At 37.1% G+C, this 27,912-nt stretch overlaps 1 pseudogene; it reads left to right on the forward strand.

Annotated features, from left to right (window-relative positions):
• Window positions 1-10,690: 10,690 nt before the first annotated feature.
• Window positions 10,691-27,651, forward strand: LOC105506786 (annotated as a pseudogene).
• Window positions 27,652-27,912: the final 261 nt, after the last annotated feature.

Genomic DNA, 27,912 nt, shown 5'->3' on the forward strand with positions numbered 1-27,912 from the left:
TTCTTCATTGTGGGGGCTATCCTGTGCATCGTAGCCCCCAAAATGGAGCGGCATCCCTGGCCATTACCCACTAGAGGCCGGTAACACTGCCTCTCTCCCCAGTGTTTTAATGATAATCAAAAATAATGTTTCCAGCCGAGAACATGGTGGCAGCCCTGTAGTCTCAGTTACTCTGAAGGTGTGAAGTTGGGGAGGTGAAGGTGGCAGTGAGACAAGATTACATCACTGCACTGCAGCCTGGGCAACACGGAATCTGTCTCAAATAAAACAAAACAGAAAAGTTTCCGGAGAGAGACGGAAAATAAGGATAAAGAAGCAAGAAAGGGACATCCCAGCTACTCGGGATGTTGAAGCATGAGAATGACTTGAACCCGGGAGGCAGAGGTTGCAGTGAGCCAAGATCCTGTCACTGCATTCCAGCCTGGGCAAATAAAGCGAGACTGTCTCAAAAAAAATAAAAATAAAATTAAAAGATAAAGTGAGAGGGAGTATCCAGCCTAGAGAATCTGAACAAATAATCTACTCCAATCCAAATTCAAATACAAAGCATATTTCTTGAGATTGCTGTCTTTCTTATGTTGAAAGACTAAAGCTAGATTCTGAGCTCTATTTTGCACACAGTTGCTAGGCGTGTCATTGAGTTGCCATACTTGAGAGACACCTTTGTTCCTTCACTTGGTTTCCCCTTACCCAAAGGAGTCAAGTAATAACAATCATGTAAGGTGTTGTTAAAATCTTTGGAAGAAAGTACTGCATACTTCACACTTAGCCTCAGGACCCACAAACTCCAGAGATAAACACACCAGAGCTTTATACTTATGGTCCTTAGTCAATGTGTGAAAACTCCAAAAGCGAGCAGAAAGTGAACTAGAAGCTGAGCAATGGTGGCAGCTCCTGTATTGCTCCTAGCATAACAAAGATGAGACAGGCTTGCCATCTCCAGAAGAGGAACAACAAAACATGTGTGTCCTTCAAGCATGCAGGCTGTACCTTTGTTTTATATTTTTTCTGTAGTCTATAAGTATCAACAAGACTTTGCTTCCTGTCAAAAAAAAAAAAAAAAATTTGACTTTTCAGCTTAACCGAAATAAATAGGTATGTTCTGGGAAAAGATAGATCTTTTATTCTTCAAAACATTCTGAAACTTTTTATGATCAAAGTTATTTACATTTATAATGGTAAAATCAAAAAACAGCTTAAAACTCCAATAGTTAGAAAGTAGTTAAATTATAGACAATACTTTTGATGGACTATTATTTTAGACATTTAAGTTTTTATTTATAGAAACTGAAATAATATGGAAAAATATAATAGTGAAAAGAGGGAAATGTAAAGTTATATATAAGTATGTTTACAACCTGAGGAAATAAAACTCTTCACCGTGTAAAATATTAGAAATAATGCCAGAATTGCAGTAAAGCTATAGAACTGCCATGGAAAAGAAGAAAAAAATTATATAGTATAATTTCAAGGCTCAAAGAAAAAGGAATCCTATGGTCACCAACAAAGGATGAAGAATAGAACTCATCACTGTACTGTATAATAGAAAAATTTGCTGTTATCAATGGCAGATGAGAGGACAGGATTTTGCAAGCATTTTTATTTCAAGTAACTGGATATCAATTTACCTTTATAGTAATGCAGAAACATGTGCAATAAGTATTATTCTTTGTCTTTTCAAAGCCTAAACATAGAAAAGAAGAAACTTGAAATGTGATGTTTGACTTTGGGATGTGACTCAAGGTGACTATTCTTCCCTCCTTGCTGTCTTTTTTTCCAAATTTTCTTTCATTGAGCATTACTTTGATTGTTAGAAATTCTAAAAATCAAAAAGAAATTATATTACTCAACAAAAGAAACAACAAAGTGTTCGGAAAGTCAGAATAGTAACCAAAATCTCTTTACCATTCCTTATCTGTGATAGATAAAGAAAACAGAGGAAACTTTTAGCTTCTGTGAAAGGAAAATATCCTGGGCCCCCAAAATCACTAAGCTAAAGGGAAAAGTCAAGCTGAGAAGTGCTTAGGGCAAACCTGCCTCCCATTCTATTCAAAGTCACCCCTCTGCTCTCTGAGATAAATGCCTATCTGATTGCCTCCTTCGGAGAGGCTAATCAGAAACTCAAAAGAATGCAACCATTTGTCTCTTATCTACCTATGACCTGAAAGCCCCCTCCCCGCTTCAAGTTGTCCCACTTTTCCAGACTAAACCAATGTTCATCTTACATGTGTTGATTGATGGCTCATATCTTCCTAAAATGTATAAAACTAAACTGTGTGTTCTGACCACCTTGGGCACATGTCATCAGGAACTCCTGAGGCTGTGTCATGGGCGTGTGTCCTCAACCTTGGCAAAATAAGCTTTCTAAATTAACTGAGACCTGTCTCAGAATTTGGGGGTTCACATTTTGGTAACCCCGGAGGGATTCTGGGTGTAGGTGCCCCTCACCTTTGACAAATCTCCTATGGGTGCTTGGTACCAGCTTGAGCAATCTTTATGGCTCAAACCAATAGAACAATTTGCTGAGGCCTGGAAGCATCTCCTCCAGAGAATCCCTGATCTCCCAAAATTTGGTTGAGAACTAAAGTTTATTTTGCTGTACAACCTTTTTCTTTTTTTCTTTTTTCTTTTTTTTAGAGTTTTACTTGTTTCCAAGACAAGGAAGGCAAGTTTTTCTGCTTCCATGACGATGGTAGGCAGTGTTATATATAAAGTTTTGGTACTGCAAAAGAAATAGCACTCGAATATAAAATTTTCTTTTAATTCTCAGCAAGGCAAGATACTTCTATAGAAGGGTGCACCCTTACAGATGGAGCAATGGTGAGCGCTCACCTGGACAAGGAAGGGGAAGGGGTTCTTGTCCCTGACGCACGTGGCCCCTGCTCCTGTGTCGTTCCTCTATTGGCTAGGGTTAGACTGCACAAGCTAAACTAATTCTGATTGGCTGGCTAATTTAAAGAGAATGACAGAGTGAGTGCTTTGGCGGAGTCAGTGCAGAGCTGGTAGCAGGTAATTGGAATGAGTTAGGGCGGAGCAGGTGATCAGAATGAGTCAGGGTGGAGTACGAAATCGAAAAATGTTGCTTTACGAGGAAGTTAAGTTTAAAAGTAAAAGGCAAAGAATTGAACATACTGACATATTAATTATTTGAAAAGAAATTTGGAACTCGTATCTAACAACAGGTAACTCCTTTGGGGAGTTTGAGATTCCTTCCTCCAGGGAAGAAGAGGTTTTCTTTCCCTGCTTCTAGGGTGATAGAGAGCAGTCGTCAGCTTGAGACCAACTGCTAGATAAGGAAGTGAATTGCGGTCTTGGCTAAAGTTAGTTAAGGTTAACAACCAGCTGGTCTTAATTTCTCCTTACTATTAGAGCACTCAGTAAATATATAAGTTGTGTGATCATTTCTTTTGCTTAACTTTTTTATTTGTTGCTCTTTGTTTCTGTTTTTGTTGTTGTTTTGGTCTTTTTACCACCAGGTTTGATCAGCTCTATCCAACTTGATTAAATCTGAAGGAAGTTCCAAATTATGGGGAACAAGGCCTCTGAAGTGGCTAAATTCCTACCAAAAAAGAAAAAAATGGTGGTGTGGTCAGGGGAAAAAAATGGCCAGCAAAGGGGGAAAAAAAAGAGGAAAGACTTTTCATTTTGACTACCAAGGGGCTTTATTTACAAAACAAGGCCACCTTTTTACTAGCCAGACCAAACTGAAAGAGCAATGGCTGTATTTCTGAAATTGCAACAATTTGTCCTGAGGAAAGAGAGAGACCCTCTCATACTGTTTTATATTGTTTTATACTCTACCTGTTTTAAGAAAAAATAAGGAAGAGAAACCAAAGACAGGCAGCCCGGTGCCAGGCCCAAAACCTGGCCTGGGCCTGCCTGGCCTAAACCTAGTAGTTAAAAATCAACTCATAACTTAGAAACCGATGTTATTCATAGATTCCAGACATTGTATAGAAGAACATTGTGAAACTCCTTGCCCTGCTCTGTTTCTCTCAGTGCATGAAACCCCTGTCACGTATCCCCTAGATTGCTCAATCAATCAAGACCCTTTCATATGAAATCTTTAGTGTTGTGAACCCTTAAAAGGGACAGAAATTGTGCACTTGGAGAGCTCGGATTTTAAGGCAGTAGCTTGCCGATGCTCCCAACTGAATGAAGCCCTTCCTTCTACAACTCAGTGTCTGAGAGGTTTTGTCTGTGACTCGTCCTGCTATATTTCTTGGTTCCCTGACTGGAAAGCGAGATAACTGATGGATGGACAGCTGAGGCAGCCCCTTAGGTGGCTTAGGCCTGCCCTATGGAGCATTCCTGCAGGGGACTCCGGCCAGCCTGAGTGATGCGATCCAAAGAGCTCTCTGGGTAGGCAGTTGTCCCAGTGGAACACCTCATCAGAGCAGCACGTAGCAGGCCCCCACAGAGGATTAACACAGTGGCTGAACACTGGGAAGGAACTGGCACTTGGAGTCTGAACATCCGAAACTTGGTAAGACTAGTGTTTGGAACGTGCCCCCCTCCATCTGAGTGGAAGCATGGCCTGATCACCCACGGTGTGCCTGGATTGGCACTTTTGTTCTGGTTTTGACTGACTGGATTTGATAAGACTAGTGTTTGGAACGTGCCCCCCTCCATCTGAGTGGAAGCGTGGCCTGATCACCCACGGTGTGCCTGGATTGGCACTTTTGTTCTGGTTTTGACTGACTGGATTTGATAAGACTAGTGTTTGGAACGTGCCCCCCTCCATCTGAGTGGAAGCGTGGCCTGATCACCCACGGTGTGCCTGGATTGGCACTTTTGTTCTGGTTTTGTCTTGACTTGAATTGCTGGATACTTTGGATTTGGTTTTGACTTGGCTTAATCTCTTGGTACTCGGATTTTGAATTTTGTGGTATTCTGATTTTTGTTTGATATAAATGATAAAAGTGTGTGTGTGCCCTCTTTACCCGTTCTTTGTTTTGTGGTGAGTGTGTGTGGTGAGAACGTGGTAGTTTGTCTTGAAAAAACATGGGTGAGGTGCAAAGTAAGCCCACCCCATTGGGAACTATGTTGAAAAATTTCAAGAAAGGAAAAAAGGGGGGAGGCAGAATTTATATAAAAAGAATGTTATATGGTAAATTCTTGTCCTGAAATAAATTAACTGGTTGTTTAAAAAAAAAAATGTTTGTAATAAGTCAAAAAGTTGAGATATGTCAAAAAAATTGTCTGTGGAAGTTGTAAAAGAAAAAAAGTTACAAAAAAATTTGTATGCAAAAAATGTTACATAATTTAAAAGTAATAAGGCCTTCTGAGTACTCTTGAAAAAACAGTTTATGTGCAAGGTATAAAAAAGTAAAATATACCTTTAGTAAAAAGATTATAATGAGGCATAAGAATGTGGATTTTTACCTACATTAAAATGTTAAAAAATTGTTTTAAAAGTTTAAGCAAGTTTTAAAATGTTAATTGTAAAAAAAATTCTATGTGTGAACATATTAGCTAAACTTAAAAAGGTATCATCCAGTTTTTCTGTAAACTAGACATTAAAGTAAAACTACAACAGGTTTTCCTTACAGCATCAATCTGCTCTTTAAAAAAAATTATGAAAGGTTAAAAAGAGTCTATAAAATCTTACCTGATAGTCAAACATAAAAAATTAAATAAATGTCTACAAGGATTTATTAAAATTAATAACACACTAATCTAAAGGTAAAATTTAGCTTATCTGGTATAAAAATCATACAAGAAGCATTATTAAATAGAAAATGGTATTTAGCTTTTTTTTTGGTCTAAAAACTAATACAAATAGGTGCTAAAGAAAACATTCATTTTACTAGAAGATCACAGAAGTTAAAGACTTAAACTTTGGCAATTAAGACAGCATACCAAGATGCAAATGCCTGGTTGAAATGGATCAAATGTTCCATCTGCACACGTTAAACAAAAGCAATTGTTATGCTTGTGCACATGGCAAGCCAGAAGCCCTGATTGTCCCCCTTCCACTAAGGTGGGTCCTCCAGTTGACCAGGCATGGGCTGCATGGTAGCTCTTTTCCAGGATTCTACAGCCTGGAGTAATAATTCATGCCAAGCTTTCTGCTATATCCCAAAGTCCCTGCGGGTCAGCCCCCGAGGGCCATCCAGCTTCCATCTCCCAACACCAAGCTCACTTTGTGTCTTTCATGGCAAGGAGGAAACTTAGCATTCCTTGGAGACCTGAAGGGATGCAGTGAGCTTAAGAATTTTCAAGAGCTTATCAATCAGTCAGTCCTTGTTCATCCCCGAGCAGATGTGTGGTGGTATTGTGGTGGACCTTTACTGGGCACTCTGCCAAATAACTAGAGTGGCACTTGTGCTTTAGTCCATTTGGCTATCCCTTTCACCCTGGAATTTCATCAATCAAAATAATAATAATAATAAGAAGACATCGTAAAGTGAGAGAAGACCCTTATAGGTCTTTCAACTCTCACATCTATTTAGATGCAATTAGAACCCCACAAGAAATACCAGATCGATTTAAAACTTGAAATCAAATAGTTACAGGATTTAAGTTAATATTTTGGTAAATGACAGTCAAAAAAATTATAGATTAGATAAACTACATCTATTACAACCAACAGCAACAAGTTTTTCATGAGTTAAAAAAAAAAAAAAACTCATGTCGGCCCCAGTCCTGAGGCTGCCTGACCTGACAAAACTCTTTACACTCTGTATGTCAAAGAAAAAAGGCAGTTGGAGTTTTAACCCAGACTGTAGGGCCCTGGCCAAGGCCAGTGGTCCATCTCTTAAAACAATAGACCAGGTTTCCAAAGGCTGGCGGCCATGTTCAAGGGCCCTAGCAGCAATGGCCTTGTTAGCATAAGAAGCAGATAAGCTAACTCTTAGGCAAAACCTAAAGTCCCCCCATGCTGTGGTGATTTTAATAAATTCCAAAGGACACCATTAGCTAATAAATGCTAGACTAACTAAATACCAAAGCTTGCTCTGTGAAAATCCCCACACAACTATTGAAGTTTGCAGTACCCTAAATCTGCCACCTTGCTCCTGGTATCAGAGAGCCCAGTTAAATATAACTGTATAAAAGTATTGGACTCAGTTTATTCTAGTGGGCCCAGCCTCCGAGATCATCCTCAAACATCAGTAGACCGGGAGCTGTACATGGATGGGAGCAGTTTCACCAACCCCTGCAAAGTGACTCTGAAAAAGATGACAAGTCCTGCTCCTGTCACACCTGGAAGCAAAAATCACATATTTGGCTTATTTGGTATAAAAATTACACAGGAAGCATTGTCAAATATAAAATGGTGTTTGATTTTCTTTGGGCTATATTTGTATAAATATGTTATTGGTACCTCTTCTAAAATTATGAGAAATTTCTATAATATTGATGTAACTTAATGTATGTTATCTGTAATAATTATAATTGTTACATTAAATTATTGTGTGCCATACAGGTAACAAATTTCCTTGTCAATTGTGTCTTTGAGAATGGCTATCCTGAAACTTTTTGCCATCCATGGACAATGACTGTCTTGTTTTGGTCCTCTTTAGAAGGTGGTTTTATAGTCCTGTATAAACTCTAACAGGTGCTCTTGAATGCAGGTTTCTGATAATTTTGAAGATTGTGACATCAGAATAGAGGAAAAACTTTCAGTACTCATTGAGAGCTAAAATGTTCATGAATATCAAGAAGAACAGGAATTAACTTCATGGACTAAACTAATAGAAGACTGAAGTAATCTTTTTAAGTTTTGCTCAAAACATTGCTGATCCTTTGTTTTGCTTTTCAGAGTCAACAACTTTAAGTTATTTACAAATTTTAACAATTGAGTAAAGTATACTCCTATGAACGAAATTTGGAGCATATTTATTTCTCTCTACCTTATTGCTACAGAATTTGGAAACTATTTGTGAGTATTCTTAACTTGTGACAATATAATTAGTAGCATAAGTGCAATAAGAATCTGTTTTCATTTGTAACAGGACACAGTTGGAAAACTGGTTATTTTACCAAAACTTTTACTGGAATGGTGTGTTTTCCATTTAGGAATCAAACTTACTGAGCCAATAAAACTCCTTGGAAAAACTGTCCACATACCTTTGTCTACACAGTTCCTGTACAGGGTTCCTGACGTGTGGTAAGTAAGGAATGTACTTTCTGACAAGTCCAGGACCCAAGGTTTATCTTGGAACCTCAAGAGGAGAGGAATTCACCCAAATCATAGGTATTTAATGGTATAAATACATGACTGGGCTCGGCTTATTCTTTCTATGGAACAAAGTTCTATCAAGGCCAATGTAAAAGCCTATGTAAGCCAGGCATGGTGGCTCACGCCCTTAATCCCAGCACTTTGGGAGGGTGAAGTGGGTGGATCACTTGAGGTCAGGAGTTCAACACCAGCCTGGCCAACATGGTAAAACCCTGTCTTTACTAAAAATACCCAAAAAATTAGCCAGCTGGAATCCCAGCTACTTAGGAGGCTGAGGTAGGAGAATTGCTTGCACCCAGGAAATGGAGGCTGTGTTGAACCAAGATTGCACCACTGCACTCCAGCCTGGGTGACAATGTGAGACTCCATCTCAAAAGAAAAAAAAAAAACCAGTATGTAAAACTTAATTATTCTTGCTGCACTGTATACAAATAATTAGGGCAAATATAATAAAGCAAACTAGTCCTATTATGGTTTGTCTTTAGTAAAAATGGGAAAGTGGAGAGAGAAAAATTAGTTTTCAAAAACTGTAGTACACCTGTTGTTAGATTCTAGTCTTGCCTAATGTTTTTCAATTTTTATTATCTTCTACAGTTTGGATCAAATTCTATTTTTTCTTGGCTAGAAGACTTTAAAATAATGTTTTCATTTTTTTCCTTTTTTCCCATTTTTCCTAATTCAGAGTCATTGAAAACTAAGCTGTGCTTTCGTAAAGCCCTGTGAACTGAAGCTAGACAGCTTAAACTTCAGAAGAAAATAACAGCAACCTATTTACATACATAAGCCACTTTCATACCTGCCTACTGATGTATGGGCTTCAGAGTAATGTGGCCTATATTGATTTTCCAGGATGTTCTTTGTTTGTTGTTGTTTTTCTCCCTTCCTCCCCCTATTTTCTTTTTGTAGTACATGACACTTCACAACCTTCTAAAAATGAGCTTTCCTAATATCTCGAGACCCACCTGACTAAGAATAAACCATCCTAACCATGAGAGATCAGATGAAACCTGAGACCAGAGACTCATTTTCTTCCAACATGTTTTCTCCAAAAGATTTTAAAAATTAAAAGGAAGGAAATGTGAAAGGAAAATATCTTGTGGGACTGAATATCTTAGTGATTTGGCCCCCGACATCACTAAGCTAAAGGGAAAAGTCAAGATGGGAACTGCTTAGGGCAAACCTGCCTCCAATTCTATTCAAAATCACCCCTCTGTTCATTGAAATAAATGTATATCTGATTGCTTTCTTTAGAGAGGCTAACAAGAAACTCTAAAGAATGCAACCATTTGTCTCTTATCTACCTTTGACCTGGAAGTCCCCTCCCCACCTTTCCAGACCAAATCAATGTTCATCGTACTTATGTTGATTGATGTTTCATATCTCCCTAAAATATATAAAACCAAAACTGCTCTGACCACCACTCAGGACTTCCTGAGGCTGTGCCACAGGCATGTGTTCTCAACCTTGGCAAAATAAACTTTCTAAATTAACTGAGACCTGTCTCAGATTTTCAGAGTTCACATTTCAAATGACAATTATAGCAGAGAGGCAAAGTTGAAGAGGAGACTGAAGGATCTTTTCAATATTAAGGGTTTCATTAAAGCAAACTGCTGAGGACTGCTGGCATTAGGAAATAAAGTTCTCCATTTGTGGGTAGAGATCTTCTTTATATAATTTTTTGCATAGAATGCTTTTGAAACCCTAAACAGGTATGCTCAGAGCAACACAAAAAAGCCACATCAAAGGAGTGCCTAGACAAGTGAAGCTTTCTCCTCTGTAGTCAGTGAGGTTTCACATCTGACAACTTTCTCTGAAGCGGCCAGAGGCCCTTTCTATCATTATTAAAAATAGATGAAAATAGTTGACCCATGTTGAGGTTTTGTTTTCTGAATGAGCAATATTTTTGAGTGACAAAGTTGTTTCCCAAATGTTATATTTGGGTGGATCAAGTGATAAATGAGTAAGTTATCTGTGCCTCTAAGTATCTTGCCATTGTACTGCCATTGTTTTATTTAGCAATAAAATGTTAGTGAAACAGCAGTAACAAATAGAAAACCTTCCTATTTTCCCTTACTAGTTAATGTGAGACGACAACACCTGCTTGTTTCAGTCCCACAAAAGTGGTTTTAATATAGGGTCACACAAAATTCAAAGGTTTTATGGCCCATTATAAAACAGCTCTTCGTCTTTTCCCACTAATTCCCTAGTGTCACATTTAACAAAACAAGGAAACTACAGATAATAGAGGCATTTGCAGATTAGCTTTCAAAACCATAAATAACATAGGGTTTTGCTCACCTACAAATATTAAGACAGCTTATTAATGTTTAATCCCCTTCCTCTTTGTAATTGTTGCTAACATTTTAACCAACATTGAGAAATTTTTCTCTACTGCCTTCTTACATTGACAGAGTGCACATTTGTGAGATTTTATCATCAGATTTCATGGTATAAAGAGACATCACCTGAACACCTACCTACATCTGAGAGCCCCTGTTGTGGAAGATGCATCTGCTTTATGCTTTCTTTATTTTGCTCTCTCAGCAATGGGTTTAATCCTAACTGTCATGGAAGATGTAACTGTGATTCTATGCAGTTGGTGTAATGCCTCAGACTAATGGAGGTACCATCAAGTATTCCTTCTGTCATCAAGAGGCTCTACATTAGCCACAGAAAAATTCAACACCTCCAGGTAACTATATCATGTGGCACTCAAATTATTGCAATCTTATTTCATGAGACAGTGTGAGGGGCAAGTGTGGGATTGTTAAATTTATTTTAAATAATCATAACTTAAATGTGCTAGTTATCAAACTAGGGTAGTTGAACTAGCTACCTGCTTGCTCTGTAGTATTGAGATGGGTATATGCCTCCGGATGTTTATTTTTAGGAAAACAACAACAAAAGTCAGAATCTATAGTTAATGATATTCTATTTTAATATTTATTCAAAAACATTAAGATCTATGTTGCTGCAAAGTAAAAATGACTCTTGCTTAACAAAAAGTATACTGCTACTTTATGTCCCCAGGATTAAGAATAAATCCTTTCAGGGGAAAGTGTAGTTTTGTTTATTCCATGGATGGAAGATGATACAGCAACATCAGACTACCAAAGTGAACCCAGTATATCAGAAGAATTCACACAAACCCTGTGTATCAGTCAGGTATCAGTGTCTTTGTGGAAACCTATACAGAGGAAATAAATTTTTTTGTTTTGCCAAGTTACCCACAGTTCTCATTCTATGTGCTTTTAATTATGACTTTTATTTTTATGCCCACTTATGCAGACGGCACTGAAAAGAGTGCTATGGATTTGTCTGACTTATATAATATAAATGAACTTTTATTTTTGATCTCTGATATTTTGAAAGTTATCAAGAGACTAGAGTTCTCATCCCAGTTTCCCCCCTAATTAGAGATATGACTATCTTAGGCTGGCTGTTAAAAAAATCTTTGGGCAGCACCTTTATGAAGTGAGAAGGTTAGATTAGATAGGTGATCCCAGGCCCCTTCCAGATGGAAAATTCTATGGCTGTCTAATTTTCCCTTTACTATGCACTGCTTCTCCCTTAAAGATCTGAATCCTAAGATAAAGAAATGCCTCTCTGTGAGCCAGGTGCAGAGAGGCAGCAGGTGAGTGTACCTTACCTTCAAACAGAGACACCATCCCTTTAATTTGGTTAAGAAATGTTCATATGGGTGTCCCATAAACACATAGAGTTTAAAATATGTAGCATGGTATTTAGATCCTGGCTCAATAAACACAGTTGTCTCGTCTCCATCTGTTTGCTTTCCTCTTCTAACCCTGTAGTGCCTAACACCAGATAGCAAGTTTGACCCCATTAAGTGTAAATTTTCAAGCAAGACACCTGGTTAAAGGGTAAGCTACTTCAATATTTGCCCTGAGGACTTGACATGTTTATTGAAAGCAGAATGTCAACTAATCCTAGTAATGATTACACACTGGTACTTTGTAGCCAATAAGATAAAATTATACCTCTTATTAAATTCAGTTATTGGATGAGTCAGTTTGTCATTGGTTTAGTTTCATTGAACAGCAGCATTGCCACTTCCCTGACTTTAAGTTAGGTAATTATCTCTTGTAAGGACTGTTCACAAGAGAAACATAATAAAAGACAGGATTGTTTTGTTAAAGAAAAGGAAAGTTCTTTTAGTTGATGAAAGTTCTGACCAATGATACTTCTCTTTTAAAAATACTTAGGTTTTAAGTTACCATATCTCACTTGCATAGATTTTAAGTGACCATATCTCATTTGCATTTGGTAAATACAATGTACATTCTGTTTATTGGGTTTGAATTTACAGAATCATTCAATATGTTCCAAAACTTCAGTAGAGTGTTGGGTTGCATATTCAATTCCTGCTATCCTAATTCTCAATGAATAGCTGGCCTCCCATTTTATTGACAAATCATGACAAGACTTGATTTCCCTCAGTTCCTGCTCACTGTGTACAAATTTGTCTCCATCCACTTGTGCAAACTCTTTTCTCCAGAGAAGATATGTCTCTCCTTGTATTCAAGGCCCTTGATTCCATCCTTCACACCTCTCCCCAGACCTTGCCCTCTCACTTTCTGTACCCCCATATATTCAACTGATTTTTCTTTACTAGTTGCTCTTTACCTGCCTTGGCCTCCAGAGTGCCGTGAGCTACCACACCTGACTTTTTTCTTTTATCACTCATGCATTTGGCATCATATCTAAGCTAGCTTTACCTAATTCAAGTTCATGAAAATGTAATGCCTATATTTTATTCTAAGAGTTTTACAGTTTTAGCTTGTACATTTTGGTCTATGATCCATTTTGAATTAATTTTTGTGTATGGCATAAGAAAGGAATTCAGCTTCATTCTTTTGTTTCCTCTGTCCTGTTCTGTTGCTATGCACTAACTCAGACTTTAGTCTCAAGCCATGATGAACTGCTTGACTGTGTTGAGTGAAATACACAATGAACAGCTGATTACATGTGATACCAAATGGCCAGTGTGCTAGGTGACCCAAGTCACTCCTATTTAGAGGACTGTAGGTTTGGTTCAGTACTTTGTGTCCACATATGTAAAAAATCATTAAGTTTACTTCACTATTGCCATTCAAATGGATAAGCAAAAGTGATATATTCTCTTCAGAGGTAGAAGACAAATAGGAATGTAGTTATGGTAGCAGTTAGTTAAAATGATTGTACTTGTTTTGTGGAAGAGAAGAAGCTTCTTCAAATTCTTCCTAAGAAATATATAAACAAGGATTCATTACTGAATAGGGGGATTATGGGTTATTTTATACTCTCTATATATTTTCCAGAATTTAAAAATTGTTTGGAGAGAACAAATGTTGCTTTGATGATCAGGAAAAAAATCCAGCATTGTTTTACAAACTCCTTCCTGGCTTGGTTCACACAGGTCTGAAACCATCACTTTGGGTGTATGTCAGTTTCGTTGTACATTGGATCTATAAGGAGCCAGAAAAGGGTGTGTTCCCTTTACTACTTGCAGCAGGGTCTGCCCAGTATTGAAACCAGAAACAAAGCCTCTCCTGGGGAAGCTAGCAGGAGCTATCCTGTGCCCTACTTCGTTTTACTGGCCTTGCTTTTTAAGCAATATTGGAAAAGCTGCCAGTAGCCCCAAGGTTAGCTCTAGGGCAAAAGCACCTCTTTCCACGTAATTGTTCGAGGTCCTGCTTAAGCCATGGAAATGGAAAAATGGGTCTGGCAGAAATTTTTCCCTTTGTCAGCTCTGCAAACCCAACTGAAAAGTTGAAAGTCAGCAGGAGTCTTCCTCATTGTTGTGTGGTACCACACCTCTGTTTTCTTTAGCTAAAGGATGTTATAGCAGTAAGGCTAAAAATATATGTACTGGGGTAAGATAAACCTGGGTTAGTAGCCCAACTTTTCCACTAGAAAAGGATATACTTGGACAGGTTATTCCACCTTCTTGAGCCTTAGTTTCCCTCTCTGAAAATGGGATAATTATGCTTATGCCTAGGGCTTTGTGAAAATTAAATATAGTAAATATTTCTAAAATTGTAGCCATTTTAATTAATAATCAAATGTAATCTCTATTGACCCTGACCAAAAAAAAAAGGAGGAAAGAAAGAAAATGCTTTCTATGCTTAATAATATTCATTTAAGAATATGAAGTCTATTTAGGCCAGTCTGTATACTTTATAAATAGAAATCAAGACAAATTGAAGCTTTGACACCATCCCTTGCCCATTCCCAAAATAAATTGCCCATTCTGATCCATGTCATCTCTGAGACTTATTGCATAGTTAGTAATCATTTTTTGCGTATAGTCACTCAGATATAAGTGGAAATATAATACCCAGTTCTTTTTTGGGAATCTCAACAGTCCAAGACATAAAGATATATGTCTAGAGACAGTTCTGACTTTATATAAAAGATAAGCCTACAAAAAGACATTTCAGAGTGGAGTGTAAAGAACACAGAGTCTTCAGCAAGTTATTTAACTTTTTTGGTCCTGAAATTCTTTATTCCTGAAATGGGAGATTTAGATTAGATAATCCCTAAAATCTCTGCTTTTCTAAAGCTCTGTGATTGGTGTCTAGATTTTGAGCCTCTTTTGAAAAACATTAATTACAGGCCAAATGCAATAGGAAATGCTTTAGAAAATGGTGTAGCTAAGGAAGAAAGGGGTTTGCAGTTCAACAGACCTTGCTGAAATTCTGAATTCTTTCACATTCTAGTTCTCCTAGTCTCCTCATCTAGAAGCCAGTGTTGATAATAGTAAACTTGCTGGGTTATTAGGAGATTGGTGATAATACATAAAAAAGCACTTGGCACTCATAGATACTCAACAAATGCAAGAATACAATCTCTATCATTATTGGGACTAGGACTATTTAATATAACTGATAAATCATTAAAAAAATATAAAATGTTAGCAGCAATATGTAACCCAAGGCAACTGCCAAAACTATTATGATTAAAAATACTCATTTATGGAAATTTTAACTGGAGAGTCCGTAACATATTAGATGTTTAAAAATACATGATAATTCATATCACATATCCTCCCAGAATATAAGTACCTATAATAAATATATGATACAAAATTAACTCACCTTGAAGGTGTTAACCATGTATTGGTATTATGAAAGTGCTCAACTGCATAATTAAGTCAAATATTTAAAAACTGTGGATAGTAAGACACATGAAATTGTATACTGAAAACTCCAGCTTCATTGAATTCTAAGGCAGATTGAAAATTTTGTGAAGATTTATCAACCTGAAGAAAACACAGAACAATTCCTTTTTCTGCTTAAACATAACCTCACTCCTGGCACCAAATAAAGATAATTACATCTTTGAGAAAAAGATATGGGTATTAAGCTGGGAGGTTGGCAGGCATGTAGAGAGATAGGGAAACTTGCAAAACATGAAGAAAGTATATCAGATTTGGCAAATATCTAAATTCTAGAGGAAGAGTGGCATTAGGTCTGGGATATATGCACAAATGAACTCTTTGCTCTACAGAGACGGAGGGAGACAACATGTACACATTTGTTTATGATTTTTTTTTTCATTGGTGAAGTGAAAATTGGGTATAGGAAACAGGCTCATTTTCCAAAATACAGTATAGTTGAAAGTGTTTTCAGTAAGTGCATCCTAGTGATAACAGACTGGGACATTTACATTTTTATAACTTTTAATGCCTTTTTAAAATATGTGATTCATAATGTTAAATGATGCAAAATGTAGCTAGTGAAAATCCTTTGTAATCTTACCCTCTAGATTTAGAAACTACTAACAATTTGGTAAGAGATTTGTATTATGAGATGATACAACAAAGAACATCCTAGTACATGAATCATTTTGCAATTTGTATCTCTTCCTAGAAGTAAATTTGCTGGGTCAGAGAATATGTAGTAAAAGTTGGCGCCGGGCGCGGTGGCTCAAGCCTGTAATCCCAGCACTTTGGGAGGCCGAGACGGGTGGATCACGAGGTCAGGAGTTCGAGACCATCCTGGCTAACACGGTGAAACCCCGTCTCTACTAAAAATACAAAAAACTAGCCGGGCGAGGTGGCGGGCGCCTGTAGTCCCAGCTACTCAGGAGGCTGAGGCAGGAGAATGGCTTAAACCCGGGAGGCAGAGCTTGCAGTGAGCTGAGATCTGGCCACTGCACTCCAGCCTGGGCAACAGAGCAAGACTCCGTCTCAAAAAAAAAAAAAAAAGTTGGCAAATATTATGTGTCTATCAATAATGTGTGAAAGTGCTTAGAATAATTTTCATACCTTACACTTATGTTATCAATCATAAATAAAAATATTCAGGATCTGAGTTTCAACCCTTTTCCAAGAGATAATTTAAAATAGAACCCGAAGAGAAATCTGAAGTATTATTAGTATTGTAATGACAGTGTATACGGTATTTTTTAAACAATATTAATTTATTGCTTTTTCTTCCCCTTCCCTGCCTCTACATTTTTTGTAGCTGTCTGACTTCACCCGAATGTTGGCTGTAGAAGATTCTATTCTGCTGGCCAGTGGAACAGAGTCAGTAGAAAATGACACCTTCAAAGCTCTGAGTACTTTGAAGACCTTAGAACTCTGGAAAAAATAAGTTAAGACGAGTCCCTAGTGCTCTCCCAGCCAGTCTTGAAGTGTTAAAACTAAATGATAACTCAATAAATGTCATACATGGATTAGATTTTGAAGGACTGAAGAAATTAAAAATCCTTAAAACAACCCGATCTCTTCCTTCTCTCCCAGTACACTCTCCTCCCTTGTCAGTTTGCAAAGTTTGATGTTGGTTGGTAACAGTATGGAGGCTATAGCTGGACCCCTGATATTTCCCCATCTGACACACTTGAGCCTGGAGAATAATAAGTTACATCTTATACGATAGCTTCTTTATTTCTCTATAGTCTTTGCAGTTTCTCAGTTTTAGTGGTAACTTTCTGACTAAAGTTCCTGTCAATCTACCCAAATCCTTGCTATCTTTAAAGATGGAAAGAAACCAGCTCAGAATGGTAAGGTTTCGAGACACGAAACACTTGAAGAATCTTTGCCATCTTTACCTGTCAGAAAACTTATTCTCTTCCATCAATGGGGCACAGCTCCTTACCAATTTAACTATTCTTGAGCTGTCCCCAAACCAGCTCCAAATGTTGCCCTTCAGACTACCAGTAAAGCTACAAAAACTTGATTGTAGCGATAATCTGATTCAGAGAGTTACAGCACAAGACTCCCAGGACCTCCAAGACTTGAAATATTTGTTTTTGGACAACAACATTGTGAGTTTGTTTCAAGCTGGAGCCCTGCAGAGGCGTTCTCAGCTCTCCAACCTGGCCCTGGAGCAGAACCTGCTATTGTCCATACCCCTAAGGTGAGTGAGTATTTTCATTTATTGTAGTTACCATATAAAATTTCTGAAGATTGGGACAATTCAGCACATCATATAAGCAAGAGAATTAGAGCAAATGTGAATTATCTGATCAAGGCTACACAAGGATTTAGGGATAGAAGTTTTAAACAGAGGTGTTGAATCTCCAGCCACCAAACTCACTCCTGCACTCACTTTATCTATCTTGCCTATGGGACAAGACACCAACAGGTGATATCTCTATTAGCAAACAATATGAAGATACTGTAAAGAGTGTGTCTCTTTCTAAGTACTGTATATGGCCTGGATAATCAACAGTCAGGAGGCCTGAGCTTAGCCACTAGCAAAACAAGTACACCAGGAAAATATGAGGGGTAAAATATACTAAGATATTTGTAATTTAAAATGCGTTGAAGTAGTAGTTATTGGGGAAAATTAAAACTTTACAATGTAATATTGTATTTATTTTGAATTACTTATTGGGGAGCCTCATATTCTTTTCAGTGCTATGATCTTTAAAGGGCTTAAGCTGCCTTTGCTTATTTCTCTATGTGTCTCTCTGTATGAGTAGGTGAGTCCACTAGGTTGGTCTTACCTTCTGGTTTTGGTTATCTCTTCAGTTCTGTCTCCCCCCCGCCTTTCTTTCTCTCTCTGTCTCTCACTCACACATACACACACAGACACACACACACACACATGCCCTTACACTCGGACAGCTTCTCTTCCCAAATATCCCTCCCTCTATACCCAATCTGCTGCACCTGTTCCCCCAACGGCTCATAATTTATAACTAATGCAACATGTGTTTATATTAATTGATCCTATTTCTTAAACTTTATTTTATGTTCTACATTTTACAGTAGATAAATTTTTAAAAGGTAGGATGAAACACTGTTATCCTCTTTAAAATGATACTATGTTTGTCTATCAGTGGATTCTTTTTTTCCTTTCAGCACTTTATTGAAAAAATAAAAGGCTTCTTGCCCTGGCTATTAGCATTATCAAATTTCTCATAATTAATATACCAACTTCTGGTTTCTGTAGAATCCTATGGTACTCTATTTACCTAATTTTATTGTGTTTTATAATATACATATTTCTAAGACAGGGTCTCACTCTGTCACTCAGGCTGGAGTGCAGTGGGGTGATGATGGTTCACTGTAGCCTCAACCTCCTGAGCTAAAGCAATCCTCTCTCCTCAGCCTCCTGAGTAGTTGAGACTACAGGCGTGCACCATGTCTGGCTAATTAAAATAATTTTTTTTTTAGAGATGAGGTCTCGCTACTGCCCAGGCTGGTCTCAAAACTCCTGGGAGAAAGTGATCCTCCCCCCTCAGCCTCTCAAAGTGCTGGGATTATAGGCATGAGCCACTAATTAGAGGCCCAGCCTATAATAAATTTTTTTATCAATAAAAACGAGAAAATTATCTTTGATATATAGATATGTTCTTTTTTTCTAGTTGAAAAGGGGATTTTTAAATTATATAGTATGGTAACTGTACTCAGTGTAAAACATCAAAAAGCGATGTTTCCAAAAGAAATCAGTATTTCAAAATATATATTAAAGGTGATTTCAAAGTAATTAATTTCTTTTACTGCATAAGCATGAATATATAATTGCTTTAATTTAATCAGTACATTTTGAGCACTTACCATGTGCCAGGTATTTTACCAGACACTTGGGATACATCAATGTAATAAAAGAGAGAAAACTTCCTGTTCTGTACAGTTTAAAATCTAGCAGGGGAAGACTGACAACAAACATAATACATAAGTAAAATATATAATATTCAGACTATATTAGGTATTATAGCTTACAACAAAAAAGGGCATGATTACCAGGTTCAAGAGTGTAGTGGGTGAGGTGGCTGGTTTCAATTTTAAATAAGGTAAGAAAGGTAACCCTCATGAAAACATAACCTTTGAGCAAAAACTGGAAGAAGGTGAGGGATTTAGCTGTGAAGCTATTTGGGAGAAACAGTTTTCTAGAGAGAAGAACAGCCAATTCAAAGGCCCTGAGGCAAAAACACAATTGCAGTGTCTCAAGACTCTACTACTTGTTATTTAAATAACTTCTTGACTATGTTACAAGACTTTCTTTCTTTTTTTTTCTTTGAGATGGAGTCTCGCTCTGTCGCCCAGGCTGGAGTGCAGTGGCTGTATCTCAGCTCGCTGCAAGCTCCACCTCCCGGGTTCATGTCATTCTCCTGCCTCAGCCCCCCGAGTAGCTGGGACTACAGGCACCTGCCACCACGCCTGGCTACTTTTCTTTTTGTATTTTTAGTGAAGACAGGGTTTCACCGTGTTAGTCAAGATGGTCTCGATCTCCTGACCTCGTGATCCACCCGCCTTGGCCTCCCAAAGTGCTGGGATTATAGGCGTGAGCCACCGCGCCCGGCCACAAGCCTTATTTTTAAGTTACTGACTGCCCCAACTTCAAGGAAAAAAAAAAGTGTATAAAAGAAGAACTCATACAACAGGTTAGACAGTAACTACATCATGTAAAAGATGTGACAGCAGGCTCTGACAGCCATGGGCAATATTGTGAACTTGGTGGGTTTTTCTACTCAAGTGACTTTTAGAAAGCATTTTGTTGAGTAATCCTGCTAAGTTTTAAGAGTGGAAAAAGTAGCTTAATTATTTACTCTTGTCAGAGTACTTGTGTTTTAACAAGTGACTACAGAAAGCACAATGTTTTACCCAATGGAATGTATAGAGGAATTGCAAGCATGAACTAGCCATAGTTCTCCAATCTGGCTTCACATTAGAATTATCTGGAGAAACATTTTTTTAAAAGCATACTTATACCTAGGCCTCACGTCAAACCAATTAAATCAGATGCCCCTAGACTCAGGCATCACTAGTTTTGAAAAGCTCCCCAGATGAATTTAATGTGCAGCTAGGGTCAAGAGCTACTTTGCAAGGACAATAGGGCCAGTAATATGAGGTGGGAGTGGGCTTTTCCTGTGAGGCTTAAATTAAGCAACACAACTGTCTGCTCTGTCAAAGTACTTGGCCAGCTATGATAGCAAAGTTCTTGTGACTTTGAAATACCCCTATCAACACCGCCTCCACTCCTCAGCCCTTTTTTGTTTTGATTGACAGTTGGGAAAGACCCAGAAAGGTTTCCCTGTGGTTCTCCTCTCATTAGAAGTTAAAACATGGTTGGGCACAGTAGCTCATGCCTGTAATCCCAGCACTTTGGGAGGCTGAAGCAGGCAGATCACTTCAGCCCAGGAGTTCAAAACCAGTCTGGGCAATATAGTGAGACTCCATCTCTACAAAAATTTTTTTAAAAATTAGTTGGGTGTGGTGGTACATGCCTGTGGTCCCAGCTACTCAGGAGGCTGAGGTAGGAGAATTGCTTGAGCCCTGGAGGTCGAGGCTGCAGTGAGCCATGATTGTGCCACTGCACTCCAGCCTGGGTGACAAAGCAAGACCCTGCCTCAAAAAAAAAAAATAAAAGTTAAAACTTGAAACATGATAATATCTATTCCTTATATTTTAATTTAAAATTTTTTATTTATGGCTTTTAAACATTACAACTTTTAAAAATTTGCATGCTTCTTCTTCATACACAAAATCTATAATATACAATTCAGTTTTCTACAAGTAAACTATTAACACAGGCAACCTGCTTCTATCACCAATGATATTTTGGCATATCTTTTCTTTTGCCACCATCCTCCATTCCACATTTCATCAAGAAAACAGTAGTATATGAGTATATGGTTTTAGGTACACATATGTTCAAAGCCCTACTACATTTGTCTCATTACGCTAATTGAGATAGAAAATAATACCTAACATTTATTAAGTGCTTATTAAAACCAACAGTGAACTTAGAGACATACAATAATTCTGTGAAGGTAGGTACACTGGTTTACCTAATAATTTACAGACTAGAGTGTTAAGGCTTAGAGGTATTCAGAAACTTGGTCAACGTCATAGTCAGTATTTAAACACAGGATTTTAACTCCAGAGTCGGAGAAGTTTAGACACTGCATAGTCCTGCCTCTAGGATTTACTCTACTGTCAATAAAATAACTGTACTACTTCAAATGCCCAGGAACTGGACTTCAATTGCTGCTGCTTCAGATTTCATCAATTTGCAGCTTATTGAATAAATATAAATTAAATTATCTTTTTATCCACTCTTCAGATGATTGAAATCTAGAATGGCTTCTTACAACCTAGTGCAGATAGCATTTTATCTTACACCCAAGTGCTATCTACTGCAAAATGGACTGTGCCCCTTTTTCCTCTAAAAAGCAATAGCTACCCAAAGAACATGATAGCATTTCTAGAAAACTGTTTATTTTCAAATCAGAGCTACTTTAAAATATAAATCAGACGTATAAAGACAAATTACATCAAAGCAATAAGTGGCTGTCAGAAAGTCACAAAACCAGGATAAATGGTGATTTCTCTTACAATGTCATTTTGGTGATGACTTCCATACAAACAAGCAAGGGAGAAAAAAAGGCAAGCCTAAGAATAGGCACAATTTTTGGATACACATCCAAGAACTGGATAATTGTATTTGTTTCCTAGAAAATTTGGCTTGCTCATTTTCATTCTCTAACGTTGGTTATGGGACTTATGTGTAATGAATGGTGCATCTATAGGGTGGAAAATTAGGATCTTTAAGAAGCAAAATGACTTGCCTAAAACCACGTAGTGGTAAACAGAATGGCTCAAGTTAGAACGCAAGTCTTAATACATTAGGACTTTTTGACACCTGTTTCCTCTACTGCATCTTTCCCAGTAAGGCTTCATTGTCCTCTGCAATGGGAATGAAGTCTTGTTTACTACTGCACAATCCAACAATAGTCGATTTTTCCTTGGCAGGAGGGAACCTACACATAAGAGATTTTCTGTATACCATTTAGAAATTCACCTTAGATAAGCTGGTATGTGCACAAAATTTTATTTTCTTGGAGATTAACTTTGAATTGAATTTAATTATCAAACTGTTAGAAGGCATAAAGTGATCTTCCCTGGTAAATTAATCTACTTTATTAGGTAAAATTTATTCTATCTAGGAAGAAGACACTTTAAATGATTGAGTATTTTTACTCAAAAAGTATAAATACTTATGTATACATACTACTGTATAGTCTAGGATATGATTACAAATATAAAATGACAAATTTAGTTTAAAAAAGAAAACCCCAAAGGCGAAATGCAGGCTAAGTGGCAAAAACCCAAAATACGGACCTTTTAGAATAAAATTCATGTAATAATAATACTATAACAAGCAAAAGGTAATATTGGCATAGAATATGGCTAAACTTATTTGTTTTCTCTTTTTGATATAACAGTTATATAGCTGGGACTGCCACAATAAACTACACTGAATGCTAAAATTCATGACTATATATCCAGTATGTTCACTTTGTATAAAAATAGCATTCAGGTGGTATGTCAATTTGAAGGGCTTCTTTTCCCTATTAAACTTTCAGATGTTTTGTATTTCATGAAAAGGAAAGCACTTACTACAAAGTTTCTGTGTAGGAAAAAGAGTTTCACGTTCACCATGGTGATTCTTTTCTATGTTTTCAATTAATAGGCATGACCGTGACATTTTTCAGATTGGTATTCACAGTTTTAAAGAACCTCTTTTTGTAATCCCAGCACTTTGGGAGGCCGAGACAGGCGGATCACGAGGTCAGGAGATCGAGACCATCCTGGCTGACATGGTGAAACCCTGTCTCTACTAAAAAATACAAAAAAACTAGCCGGGCGTGGTGGCGGGCGCCTGTAGTCCCAGCTACTCGGGAGGCTGAGGCAGGAGAACCCGGGAGGCGGAGCTTGCAGTGAGCTGAGATCCGGCCACTGTACTCCAGCCTGGGCGACAGAGCGAGACTCCGCCTCAAAAAAAAAAAAAAAACACCTCTTTTGTCTTCCTGGTTATAAAGCAATAGCTGTTCAACCTTGAATACTTAATATGCTGAAAAACTAAAAAATCATCCAGAATTGTTCAGCCAGAGCCTTTGTCTGGACATAAGCACATCATTTGTATTTACATATTTGGGGTCATTCAATTTTGTATTCTACTTTTTCCACTTAACATAATGTTTTTTTTTCTCTCCCTCTTCCCCTTTTCTGTTTTTTTTCCAAGTATCACTATGGACCCATGGATTTTAATTTATTTGGTATGTTTTGATCATTCACAGTTACTAGTCTCTTTTGGTGCCCAAATTGTCACAAATATGGCTAGTGGGAGCCCCTCCAAGGTAGTTCCTCTGTTCATGAGACATGACTCCATTAATCTTTTTTTTTTTTTTAGTTGTGGTAAAATACACATAACGTAAAATCATCTTCAAGTGTACATTTCAGTGGTGTTAACTATGGTCACATTCTTGTGCAACCAACCTTCAGAAGTTTTCATCTTACAAAACTACAACTCTATACCTATTCCAAAACTTTCCATATTCCCCTCCTCCCAGCCCCTGACAACCACCATTCTACTTTCTAACTTTAGGTTTCTATGAATGTGAGTATTCTAGATATTTCACATAAGTGGACTCATACAGTATTTGTCTTTGTGATTGGCTTCTTTCCTGTAGCATAATATGCTATCCTCAAGGTTTATGTATGCTGTAGCATGTGTCAAAATTTCCTTCCTTTTTAAGGGTGAATAATACTCCATTGTATGTATATACCACATTTGGTTTATTTATTTGTCTGCAAATGGACACTTGGGTTGCTTATATCTTTTGGCTATTGTGAAGAATGATGCTATGAACATGGAGGTACAAATATCTCTTCAAGACTCTGCTTTAAATTCTTTTGGATATATAGCCAGAAGTGGAATTGCTAAACGATATGCTAATTCTAATTTCAGTTTTATAAAAATAAAAATTTATTATTTTCACAGCAGCTGCACCATTTTACATTCCCACCAACAGTGCAAAAGTCTTCCAATATCCCCACATCCTTGCCAATACTTTTTATTTCTGTTATTTTAACAGTAGTCATCCCAATGGGTGTTCCATTGATCCTTAAACATTTTATCACATTCTGATAAATGTATCACACGGCTGACAAACTCTATGGGTTTTTTTCCCTAGGCATAGAATCAGTCATTTCTCCAAGAAGCTCTGGTTCTTTCCAGTAAAGATTGGAATTCAGCATCTAAGATCTGTGTGCTTGGTGTGCTCGTGTCATTGGGGTAGCATTGCTACTAGAATATAATATTGTTTCTAGGTCCTTTGAGCAAACAAGAGCTAGAAAATATATTTTTTAAAATTATGAATTCACATTGACATTTTCAGTTCATATTTAACATCAGAGAGGGTTTTCTTTATTTTATTTTATATTTTAATCTTTCTCTCTTACAATGAAAGTATAGTTTCCTTATGACATGAATGTATTTACTTATTTGTTTTGCCACATAATATTCATAAAAAATTTCAAAATTTCATTATTAACATTAGTATTAACAATAAACATGCTAAGAGAAATTTCGAGATCTTTTTGTCCTTAGAATCTAAGGCTTAAATATATCCATTAAGGATGTTCAGTCAGAGTACTTTTTCTTTTCTCTGTATGACTATGTTACAAATATAAATATTTGATTAATTAATTAGATATGCTTGTTCCTGTTTGTGTTCAGTTTTAGGACTTGATTTTGTTTTTGTGAACATGTAAAGCATTAACATGGTTGAAAAGTTAAAATCACATGGAACCAACCATTCCCTATATGTAACCATTTTTATCGATTTCTGTTTTATCATTCTTCAGTTGCCCCAAATAAGTAAACATGTATATGTCATTCTTATTTCCCCTTTTCTTACACAAAAACTAGTGTACTATATATACTGCTCTGTTTCTTGCTTTTTTTTTTCTCTTTAACAATATTTTCTGGAAATCACTTCATGGTAATTCATAGAGACCAGCCTATTTTTATTATTATTATTATTTTAAGGCTTCATAGTAGTTCTTTACTTATGTACTAGGTTACTTCCAACCTTTTGCTGTTATAAATAATATCATAATAAATGCCACATATACTGTTTATATTTGTAAGGTCATATCTTCAGGGTGTATTCCTGGAAGTAGGATTGGTGGTCTAAAGGATAAATATGTATTTTTTTGTTGTTGTTAGGTTTTGCTAAATTTTTCTCCAAAGGGGCTGTGCCATTTTAGACTCCCATTAGAAATATATGGGACTATCTATTTCTTCATAGCTTTGCTCACAGGCCAGATTGCTAAGGCTTAGAATTTTTACCAATCTGGTAAGTGTTAAGTGGCACGTCTGTGTAGCTTTAATCTAGTTTCTCTGTCCTGCGTAAAGTTGATGACTTGAGGGCCCTTTGCTTTGCTTTTTATGTGAACTTCCATTTGTTTTTTTTTTGCCCATTTTTCTGTTTTATTTTTATAATCTTCTCAATTTTAAGGGCTTTTTGTATATTAAGGAGATTAATTCTTTGCTATAAAGTGCAGACATCATACTTATCCTCAGTTTATCATTTGTCTTTTGACTTTGCCTGTCTTTTGCTATACACAATTTCTTTTAAAATTCCTTTTAATGTTGAAACTTTATCAATTTTTATAGCTCCTAGATTTTTTTAGTCATAGTTACAAAAGCTTTTTCATATAACTGTTATTTTAAAAATTAGTTTGAAACATCAGGCCAAGTGTGGTGGCTCACACCTGTAATCCCAGCATTTTGGGAGGGCGAGGTCGGTGGATTGTTTGAGTACAGGAGTTCCAGACTAGCCTGGGCCACATGATGAAACCCTGTCTCTACCAAAACTAGAAAAAATTAGCCAGGTGTGGTGGTGTGTGCCTGTGGTCCCAGATACTCAAGAGGCTGAGGTGGCAGGATCACTTGAGCTGGTGAGCCAGAGGTTGCAGTGAGCTGAGATCTCACCACTGCACTCCAGCCTGGGCTACAGAGACAGACCCCGTATTACAAAAAAAAATCAAAACCCATGGTTTTTGTAATCACATAATAGTTCATCATCTCATAATTTAAAATCATTGAGTATTAGTCTATTTTTGCTATTATAAATATCAAATATGTGACAAACATCTTTGTAAATAAATACTCACTTTTTCTATTATTTCCTAGGTCAAAAGGCATGCTCTTAATTAAATTTGATACATATTGCTAAATTGTTTCCTAAATGGTACCAATTTACACTTCTACCAACAGTTTTTACTATACCCACAGCAGCAGTGTTTTAAAATTAAAGCTATGTTTTAATTTGCTATATTAAAACATTGCATTTTTTCATTTGCCTTTTATATTCATGAAGAACAACACTTTTTCATACTTTTATTTAACACTTTTACTGCTTTTTCTGTAAATTACTGATTAATGGCCTTTGCCACCTTAGAAATTGGGAACTTAGTGTTTTTCTTATCAATTTGTTTGAGTGATCTCATTTCAGAAGAAAAAAAAACTAAACAGTTTATGAATAGGAGCCAGAAAAATCAGAAGGTTAGAATATAAGATCTATGAGAAAAAGTTAAAGATCCATAGAATAACACTGAGATTTGTGCTTATAATTGATTTTCTCAAATAAATCTTGTTTCCTAGCTTAAGAAGAGACAGAGCTGTATGGAAAGGCAATGCTCCTCAGTTACTGTTGCCCTGGCAGTTGTGGAATGATGGACATGGCCTCCTCTGACATCCTGTTTCCATGCTTTGCAGGCTCCCAGGGACCTTAATCAGGCTGGACCTAAAAGGCAATGTCATCCAGAATATTGCTGAACGGGAGCTCAAGGACCTCAAACAGCTTCATGTTCTATATCTGAGGAACAACAAGATCTCTGCCTTAGACCTAAAAGCCTTAGAGGCTCTGCCTTGTCTCAGGCACCAGTACCTGGATGGAAATGCCTGGAATTGCACCTGCAGTCTCCTAAAAGCAAGAGAAGTCCTGATGGCCAAGGGCACAGATACAAGGGGAGGACAATGTGCAGCACCAGCTGAACAGCAAGGGAAGAGCTGGATGTCTTCCAAGATCATGAGGCAATGTGAGCATCACTTTCATCTGACTAAGAAAAGCAAAGAGACTAAAAATAAATAAAACCTGAAGACCTCTCCAGCATCAGAATCAACATGGATGATGATTATGACTATGAAATAGATTAAGTATGAACTTTGCTCACAGTTCAGAAAGTGTTTTTTAATGTTCAATCTCTTAAGTAGAAATGTGCTATACACTTAGATATGCAAGACTCTCTTTTGTAGTGGTTCTTATTTTTGTTTGAAGAATGTTTTAAGAATGAGGGTTAAGGTGAGATGGGGGAAGAAAACAGAAAAGAACAATGGTAAGAAGATGTAAGATTCCTTCCATTGTAAAAGTAATTTGTGTGGTTGGCAAGATGGCCGAACAGAAACAGCTCCAGTCTG

Source organism: Colobus angolensis, unplaced genomic scaffold, assembly GCF_000951035.1.
Source record: "Colobus angolensis palliatus isolate OR3802 unplaced genomic scaffold, Cang.pa_1.0 Scaffold14, whole genome shotgun sequence".
Lineage (NCBI taxonomy): Eukaryota > Metazoa > Chordata > Mammalia > Primates > Cercopithecidae > Colobus > Colobus angolensis.